Genomic DNA, 10,297 nt, shown 5'->3' on the forward strand with positions numbered 1-10,297 from the left:
ATTTTCCGCAGCAACACGCAGCAAACTTCCCCTTTCATTCAGTGCGATATAGTTACACATCGCTTAGGATTTGTTGCTGCGCGTTTGCACAGAGTGAAGGAAAGAGGAGACCAGCTGCACAGGCAGGCTGGAAATGAGAAGCAGGTGATGATCGGTTTGTGTGATCGGCAACAAGAGACCGAGATCACCGATCATACACTTTTTCACGGAAATTGGCCGATCGATCGGCAGACCTCTAATCATCATACATCAGATGGTTAATTATGGTCCCACCAACAACACACCATGTCCCACAGTGCTGTAGACACTTTGATAAATTATCCATATATACATTAAAAAGAAGAGGAGACAAAATACTTTCCTGTCTAACCCCATTCCTTATTTTAAAAGGAGCTGACACACAATTACCCCACCTTACGTACATTAACTGATGCATGGACCAAAAGGACAAGATTCTAACAATAGATGTGGGAATCCCTCTAATGTATGGCTTATATGTAAAAATGACCCAATTTCAACTACTTCATTATAAAACCCTAGAAGAAATTATAAGTCAATTAAGCTCCAGTTCCTGCTGTCTGGATGTCCTACCCACACATTTCTTTAATGTTATTAATGATCTGATCCAAATAGTAACTCGTCGTTCTCTTCAGGTGTTTTCCCCCAGGCTTTGAAAACAACAGTTATCAAACCACTGATAAAAAAGAACAAACTGGACAAATCACTACTGCAGAATTACAGGCTGATCTCTGACCTCCAACCTCCCATTCATCAGCAAAGTTATTGAAAAAGCAGTTTTTAAACAGTTAAATAACTTCCTAACAATAATGAACCGCTTTGACTCCTTCCAGTCTGGATTCTGGTCTCACCACAGCACGGAGGCAGCCTAGTCAAAGTGTTCAATGACATCCATATAAATACAGACTGTGGGAGAATCACAGTGCTGGTTCTGGTTCTGTTGGACCTCAGTGCAGATCAGGACATTTTACTGAATCGACTGGAGAGTCGGGTCGGACTCTCCGGTCCAGTGCTCCACTGGTTTGAATCTTACATAAAGAACAGGGATTTCTTTGTTTCAATCGGAAACTTCTCATCAGAGAGGTCAAAGGTCACATGTGGGGTACCCCAAGGTTCACTCCCAGGACCACTTCTTTTCGATATCTATATGCTCCCACTGGCTCAGGTTATAACAGGAAATAAGGTCAGCTACCATATCTATGATACACAGCTCTACATCACGATGTCACCAGGTGACCTTTGACCCCATCCAATCACTGAACAGATGCTTAGAACAGATAAATGTGTGGATGTGCCAAAACTTTCTCCAGCTGAACAGAAACAAACTGAAGTTATTATCTTTGGACCTAAAGAGGAGCGATCTAGAGTCAATGCTCAGCTTCAGTTATTACAACTGAAAACCAGCGATCAGCCCGAAACCTGGGAGTAGTGATGACCTCTGACCTGAACCTTCAGAGCCACATTAAGACAGTCACAAAGTCGGCCTTCTATCACCTGAAGAACATCTCCAGGATCAGAGGACTGATGTCTCAGTGAGATCCAGAGAAACTCATCCAGGCGTTTATCTTCAGCCGCATTGATTCCTGCAGCAGCGTCTTCACAGGTCTGACTAATAAATCAATCCTCCAGCTGCAGCTGATCCAGAAGCTGCTGCTGCTGTTCTCACTAAAACCAGGAAGATGGAGACATAACACCAGTTTTAAAGTCCCTACACTTTAAAATACTGTTAGTTTATAAATCACTGAACGGTTTAGCACCACAACACATAAAAGATCTGTTATTGCTGTACCAACGTCTAGACCCCTCAGATGTTCTGGTTCTGGTTCTGCTCTGCATCCAGAACCAGAACCAAACGAGGAGAAGCAGCATTCAGTTTCTATGCACCACAGATTTGGAACAAACTTCCAGAAAACTGTAAAACAGCTGAAACACTGAGAGCCTTTAAATCTCAACTTAAAACCCTATTTAGAGCTGCTTATGGCTAAATTAGGGTTAGAGTGTGGGGTTTTTGATGTCTTTGATGTTTTTAATGTTTTTATCTTTACTTTTATCTATTTATGTAAAAGTGGCGAGTGACTGAGGGTCATTGTGTGCACAGAAAAACCCTGTAAACTCCAAACTAACAGGTAAAAAAGGAGCCTGGTGCTGCAAGGTTGGAGTCCTTGTCCTGTTAGGCGACGGGGCCTGGATAATACCTGGATAACACCTGGATAACACCTGGTTAATACCTGGATAATACCTGGATAACACCTGGATAATACCTGGATAACACCTGGATAATACATCGATAACACCTGGATAACACCTGGTTAATACCTGGATAATACCTGGATAACACCTGGATAATACCTTGATAACACCTGGATAATACCTGGATAATACCTTGATAACACCTGGATAATACCTGGATAATACCTTGATAACACCTGGATAATACCTGGATAACACCTGGATAATACTCGTGTTAAACGGACGGCGGAGTCCGGCGATGCCAGGCGCTTAAATTACGTAACAAAAGTATGTTTTTATCCTCTTTTTTCCAAAATCTCTTTCTTACTGTTTATTCAATGTCACATGCTGTTTTTATTTTGCTTTTTAATTATGTAAAGCACCTTGAAATGCCTTGCTGCTGAAATGTGCTATACAAATAAAATTTGATTGATTGATTATAAAATAATTTTTCATGATTAACCTGATCAAAAGCCTTCTAGGCATCAATAATTCATGTAAAATAGGGTTGTGCCTGCTATACAAATCTAAAATCTCTTTCAAAGCAAATACACACATATCTGTGGCAGGCTGTGATTTAACACCGAACTGGCTATCCAAAGTAAGGAGAAAATGTTCTATGTTACATAATATAATCCTCTCCAGAACCTTGGATAGTACACTGGGGGGTTAGGCCCTAACCCCTATGGGCCGATAATTATCCCTGTTTTTTATTTTGCCAGCTTCATCCTTTATTATAGGCACTGATATAACAGCTAAAGTGAACCAGGTTCGATGGACTAAAAACTCAGTAAAACACAGAGAAAGCAAAGAGTTTTCTGCTTGAACATTTGAAGTGCTCTGCAGACGTCTCATCCACACCACAGGCCTCATTGTTCTCTACGATCATGACTGTATTATAGGTTTCTGGAACTGAAACTTTCACGCCGTAAGTGGGGAGCTTTTAACTCAGCTAAATAGTCCATAATAATTCTTCTGCCACATCTAGGTAATTTACTCTACTCCATTTACGCCATCAATATTAGTTGGCAGACCTGTTTTATAATTATTCATATTTTTTATTTCCTTCCAGAAATCATGTATGCAGCTGTTTTGCATTTTTCATGCGGCGCAGCAATTCGTGTTTTAGGATCGTCAGAGAGATCTTTGCCATGTTGGACCTTCAGTGACCAGTAGGACAGAGTGAGAGAGCTGCACTACAAAACTGAACACACCTGCTCCCTATGCACACCTGAGGCCTACTGACACTAACTGGTCACATGACATTTTGGAGGGAAAATGACGAGCAGCGCTCAGTTTGGACCTTTGGGGGTGTCGTCTCTTTTGTTGCCGGTAGTTTAGACTTTAATGGATGTATATAGTTATTTAGAGGGAACAATAAATTTACACTGTTATATATATCAGCTGCACACAGACTGCTTTTCATTGTGTCAGTGTTGTCACCAGGGGCACCACCAGGAATCTTGGGCCTAATGACAAAACATTAAATTGAGCCCCCCTTCGCAGCTGTTGTTGTAAGTTCTTGACTCTATCTGACCCATCAAAAGCACAACAATTTTAAAGGCTTGCAACTGCCTTGCTTTCTTTGCTTCAATACTCTTACTAGCACATTTACTGCTCATAAATGTTACATGCAGCACTCTGCATACAATGCAGGAAATAGGTTGCTTAATTTCTTTTATAATTAGCTTTAGCTTACTGAAAGGTCTCTCCCCACAAGCAACAGTCATATTTAGCTTTGTGTAAAAAATGCATGAAACAATCAAGACTTCTTAAAAAATGCTGTATTGTTGCATTTTGCTAAGGCTGCAGAATATAACTATTGAAAAAATATGTTTTTCCCATATTTGTTAAAGCTGTCAGCATGTCATGAGACAGATGATCTGTGAAAAGATCAATCTCCTCCACCTCCTCCCTGAGCCGCCACTGCTGGCTAAAGAAAAGCACCGATCAGAACCAGGAGTATGCTTTTAGCTTTGTCAATCAAGATCATTCACTCACTGATAAGTGTGCTAATGGAAGACTTTTTGTTTTTGTTGTGTAATTGTAAAAAGAGCAAAAAGAGAGAGAAATCCCTACAGACTCCCTGGAATGATGCTAACTAGCTGGTCATTGAATTCAGTGTTGCTCATGTTTTTCACTGGGACAGGGGTTAAAGGTTATGCTGGTGTCGTGGTTAGAGCTGCTGCTGACTGACTCACCTGTTGTTAAGTGTGCTGACAAGTTAAATATATGAATATGTTGGTAGATTCTTTCCTTCATTCATTAAATGCTAGTAAAATGGAGACAAACAGTAGCCTGGAGCTAAGCTAACTATGCTAATGGTTGACAGTGGTGGGCCGTCAAGGCCTTTTCTGCTGGTCTAAAAATATCTGAATCACAGACTGATGTTAATTAACGCTGCAAATTGTATTGCTGTTATTTTCCACTGATCTACACGGTGTTTGGAGCCACAATGGATGTGTAAATTTGACTTGCTTCACCAAGGCAGCAACGAGGCATCAAAGCACTGCCGGACACTTACAAGCAACGGTGCTTTCCAAACCTTTTGGGGAAACCAGAGTGGATCTACAGCTGAGCGAGCAAGTGCGCAGGGAAACGGAGCTCCACAACAAAAAGGTGAAGAAAAATAGAGAAATCTTAAAAAGACTGATAGACTGTGTCAATTTTTTGGGCAAGCAGGAACTTTCATTTCAGGGGCACGATGAAAGCTCTGTATCCAAAAACAGAGGAAACTATGTAGAGCTTCTTTCTCTCATTGCTGAAAGCAACACGGATTTACATATCCTCTAATAAAGTGTTTAGTGGGACGTTGGGCAAAATACAAAATGACTTGATCACTGATGGGGGAAGAGATCAGAAGGGAAGTTAATAAAGCACCGTTTGTCTCCGTTATGGTGGATGAGACGACAGACTGAGTAACGCAGCGCAGCTCGCACTGGTTCTGCGTTTGTAACGGACACAGGTGTCAAGGAGCGGTTTGTCAGATTTGAAGATGTTACCAGTGGGAAGCGAGCCAATGACATTGCAGGTTTTATCGTCCGATTTTTGGTGGAAAATGAATGTGTGGTTAAAGTTGTGGCGCAGCGGTCATGTCTTCTGGATTAAATGGGGTGCAGACTAAGGTTAAGGAGAGAGGACCTTTGGCTTTATTCGTACACGCACACATCGGCTCAATTTAGTATTGACTCATGGGGCCTCAGGGGGTCGTCCTGCCTCAAGTGGAGGAGTTTAAGTATCTTGGGATCTTGTTCACGAATGAGGGAAGGAGGGAGCGGGAGATCGACAGGCGGATTGGTGCAGTGTCTGCTGTGAAGCGGGCGCTGTACCGGTCCGTCGTGGTGAACAGAGAGCTGAGTCAAAAAGCAAAGCTCTTGATTTACCAGTCAATCTACGTTCCCACCCTCATCTATGGTCATGAGCTTTGGATCATGACCGAAAGAACGAGGTCCCGGATACAAGCGGCCGAAATGAGTTCCTCTGCAGGGTGGCTGGGCTCTCCCTTAGAGAGAGAAGCTCGGCCATCCAGGAGGGACTCAGAGTAGAGCTGCTGCTCCTCCACGTCGAGAGGAGCCAGTTGAGGCTCGGCCATCTGGTCAGGTTGCCTCCTGGACGCCTCCCTGGTGAGGAGTTCAGGTCCCACCGGGAGGAAGGGAAGACCCAGGACACGCTGAGGGACGATGTCTCTCTGCTGGCCTCGGAACGGCTTGGGGTTCCTCCCTGAGCAGCCACTTGTTGCAGCTCCTGCAGGAGCTGGAACAAGTGGCTGGGGAGGGAAGTCTGGGCCTCCCTTCTGAAGCTGCTACCCCTGCTACCCAACCCCAGATGAAGCGGAAGAAAATGGATGGATGGATGGATGGGCCTCAAAGCTTAAAGAATGCAAGATCTTTTTCGCTCACCTCAATGGCCTTGCATTTTTTTCTAGATTGCCTCGGCGCACGCAACTACAGCACGAAATCTGCCAGCGACGTCTCCCTCCTGTGGCACCAACACGTGGCAGTACACATCCAAAGTGGTCAGCACAGTTTTTGAGGAGAGAGATGCTCAGTTCTCCCTCTCCGTCAGGCCAAGCTTTGTTTGTTTTTGTTTTTAGAAAAATTAATAAACAAAAAAAAGGTTTTTTAATGTAATTTTTAAAAATAATTAATCCAAATTGAAAGCATCTCTGTTGCTCTGATCGTTTCACTGGCAGAGCAAATATATTTTTAAAAGATGAGTTTATAATTGATGCATTTAAAGCCGGAGCGCGGACCAATCACAGCTGGCGCTCTGCACGCTGCCACTGCTTTATCAAGTTTACCTCAGCGCAGATCGCGCTCCTCTTCTCACTCAAACTGGACTCAGGCTGACCTGCATGGATATTTACACCAACCCAGTGTGGGTAGTTATTTTTCTTGGGAGAACTCCACATCAAGGAAAGAGTTTAAAACGAACCCTGTTCGCTCTGGTTGTGCGGCTCTATGTGAACCACAGGAATAACTTGTAGTCTTTCTTTCAGAGGAGTTGAGGAGAGGTGAGAATGATTTATATTTGTGAACAAAGAATTATGCGGCGTTTCCACCTCAACCCGCTGCCCAGCGTGTGGCGCTGTCTGCCCTGTAAAGTTCATGTCTGTGTTCCTGGTTGGTCGGAGCGTTAGCGGCTAACGAACCAGCGCTAACCTCATCGTGCAGGTGCAGGTGAGGAGCTTTAGCCTCTCCTCGATGTCACACATTACGCTGGTTTTATATTATTATTATTTTTCTGGTTACAGATGCACCAACCCACACCAAATGCTTTGTCCACGTAGCCAGAGTTGATGCGTGCGGCCGAGCAGAGATCTGAAACTCTCGTCCCATAAACTCCAGCAACCAAAACAGTTTCTGAGATTCTTATTAAAACTCAGCAGACATGAAATGTCAGAGCTGCTAAAGCCACATTAGCAGCATTGAATTAAATCTCCTGTTTGTTGCTCATCTCTGCTCAGTGCAGCAGATTTACCTCATCCTGCAGGGCCGGTCCAAGGCTGATGAGGCCTGGGGCAGAATCTGACCTGGGGGCCCGATGGAGCTGCTGACTTAATTTGGATTAAACAGAAGTGCAAATAATTGATATTCATTTTAATTTTGAGTTGATGTTTTTAAGACTAGCTGTGGGTTTGTGTGGCTTTTCACTGGTGATGTTTTCCTGTAACATATAATTAGTAATATTTTTACTTTTCCGGTCGACCGCCTCAGCACACTGACCAGCAGGCTTAGCAGGTTTTCTGGGAGAAACCCTTCTTTTGTGATACACTGTATAAATCAATTCAAAAAATATGTTTGCTGCTACATGATTGACTAAATAGATGTTTGAACTCAACAACAAAGATATTTTGAGTTCTCCAGGGATTCTTTTTATCATCATACCAGCTGGCTTTTGCTTGTGACTATATATATATATATATACAACATCAGACATCTCAGTCCAGAAATGTGCATTTCTAGGCACAGCCAAGATACTGAAGGACCCTGAAGCTCCCAGGCCTCTGGGAGAGAGAGAGAGGACAATGCACAATCCTCCACTGGAGGTCACCCACCCATTTCTCAATGGGGGGGGTTGTACTGGGACTGCCAACAGCCTCTTGGGGTAGAGCTGATCCACTGCAGGAGAGACGATCAGAGAATCATCCCAATGGTCAGACAGACAGACCAATGGGATGACAGACAGAGTACTGTTAACAGCAAACACTCTGATGGAAACTGGCAGAGAGGCACAACATTCTTCTTTCAGCCTTAAATGGTAAATATCCAATCATTTTTGACCACTCAAAGCTCACAAACGCTCACACATTTATACACCGATATGCAGCTCGGTAGGCAATTTAGGGTTAAGTGCCTTGCCCAGGGGCACATCGACATGTGGCAGGAGGAATCGAATCTACAACCTTCCGATCGCAAGACAACTACTCTATCCATAGAGCCACAGTCGCCCTTAAGGCAGGTCTGTTGGACCGTATCCGTAGACTCTCCATCAGACTGGGCAGCTTCATCAGGTGACCCAGCTTCACACAGCCTGCTTCCCTCATCCTACATCTTAGCGTACCAGATGAGAGGAGCTGTGACGAGAGGAAACTGTTTTCAAACAGAGGCTCTTCAAAAACCCACATTCCGGTGTGCTGTGGTGGCGCAGGGGTTCAGCACAACCCACACATGGAGGCCTTAGTCCTCAACATGTCCGTCGCAGGTTCGATTCCCGGCCTGGTGACCTTTCCCGCATGTCTTCCCCCTTCTCTCATTACCCACTTTCCTGTCAATTTACTACCAAATAAAGGCCACTAGAACCAATAAAAAAACCCACATCCCAGGTGTTGCCTCAGTCTCTCTCTCAAAGGTGAGAATCTTCCAAGCATTTATCACAGACTGGTAAAACGGGGTGAGACCAGTCAGATCCAGAGATCCTTGTCTCATCAGAAAGAGATGTTTATCATATCCCATACGTCCTGCTTTCCTTAGCAGAAGACGCGGCGTGTCCAGCCATGGCAGTCCAACCCCATATAACAGCTTCTGCAGAGTTTGAAGCCTGAACGCCGCGATCCGCGACATGATGTCGATAAGTCCTTGTCCTCCCTCCTCCACAGGTAGATACAACGCAGCAGCTCTCACCCAATGGCATCCAGACCAGAAAAAATCCACTAGAGTCCTTTGGAGACGTTGTATAAGAGAGGATGGCGGCGTCAACACAGTCAGTTTATGCCAGAGGGCCGAAGCAACCAAGTTATTAACTACCAAGACTCTAAGATAGCTGAGGTAGCAACCATTTCCATCTAGATAATCTGGCACACACTCTCTCCATGACACCCTCCCAATTTTTCCTCAAAACAGCCTCTGTTCCCAAATAACCCCCAAAATTTTAAGCCCTGATCGACCCAGTGAATATTTCCTGGCAATACGGGGAGATTATTATTTTTCCATGGGCCAACTTTTAAAGCAGAACTTTTCTCCCAGTTTAGCTGAAGAAGCTTTTTCATAAAGCTCTAAACAATGCTGAAGACCAAATAACGTCATTCTGGTTCTTAATAAAATGTTAATGTCGTCAGCATAAGCAGAGACTATTAAACTTGGATTATTAGGCAAACCTGGAAGAACAAGGCCAGTCAGGGAGGAGCGACGTTTATGTAAAAGCGGTTCAACTACAATAGAGTCCAACTGTCCAGATATGGGACAGCCTGGTCTAACACCTCTCTGAACTTTGACAGGACGACTTAATCCTCCAACTTTAACAACACAAAACAACTCATTATATAATAAACCCAATAAAGAAATAAAACCTTCACCAAATCCAAACGCTCTTAATGTAGAAAACAATGATCGACTCTATCAAAGGCTTTTTCCTGATCCAAAGAAATAATTCCAACATCAATTTCATATAATTTACAAATGTCAAACAAATCTCTTAAAAGAAAAAGATTGTCCTTAATAGATCTTTCAGGTACACAATAAGATTGATCTCTATGTATGATAAGTTCTAGAATAATCTTCAGCCTGTTAGAAAGCACTTTAGAAAATAACTTGTAGTCCACACAAAGGAGAGAAACCGGCCTCCAGTTCTTCAACAGAGTCAAGTCGCCTTTTTTTGGAAGTAGGGAAAGAACAGCTTGCCGACAGGATGATGGTAAGATGCCTGCTAACTCCTGCAGCACCTCCCACAAGTCCTCTCCCAACAACCTCCAAAAATGTTTGTAGAAGTCTGCAGGTAAACCATCTAAGCCTGGACTCTTTCCAGAAACCATCTGACCAACCGCAGCAGTCAGTTCTTCCATTGAAACTCCAGCATCCAGAACATCCCGATCTGCAGCGGTAAGCTGAGGAAGATCATCCAGCAAAGTCTCCATAGAGCTTCTGCTACAGGTCTGCTTCTTGTAGAGGTCGCTGTAGAAGGCCACAGCATGTTCTTTCATAGTGCTGGCATCAGCAGTCAGCGCTCCATCAGGAAGTCGGAGGCAAACCAGCTGCTTCGCCCGGCTGACACTCCTCTCCAAATTAAAAAAGAAAGATGTCGGGGCATCCATGTCCTTCACCGTAGTAAACCT

General features: G+C 43.8%; 1 protein-coding gene and 1 long non-coding RNA gene across 2 annotated transcripts in view; both read right to left on the bottom strand.

Annotated features, from left to right (window-relative positions):
• Positions 1 to 1,242, bottom strand: part of LOC107838499 (uncharacterized) — a 10,431-nt gene extending 9,189 nt beyond the window's left edge. Inside the window, exon 1 of the long non-coding RNA XR_001664574.1 lies at positions 1,176 to 1,242. This is a non-coding gene — a long non-coding RNA (uncharacterized LOC107838499). The remainder of the gene's footprint in view (positions 1 to 1,175) is intronic.
• Positions 1 to 10,297, bottom strand: part of LOC103150920 (delta-like protein C) — a 268,639-nt gene that overhangs the window by 114,153 nt on the left and 144,189 nt on the right. The gene's annotated exons all lie outside the window — the stretch shown is intronic.

Source organism: Poecilia formosa, unplaced genomic scaffold (assembly GCF_000485575.1).
Source record: "Poecilia formosa unplaced genomic scaffold, Poecilia_formosa-5.1.2 Scaffold265, whole genome shotgun sequence".
NCBI lineage: Eukaryota > Metazoa > Chordata > Actinopteri > Cyprinodontiformes > Poeciliidae > Poecilia > Poecilia formosa.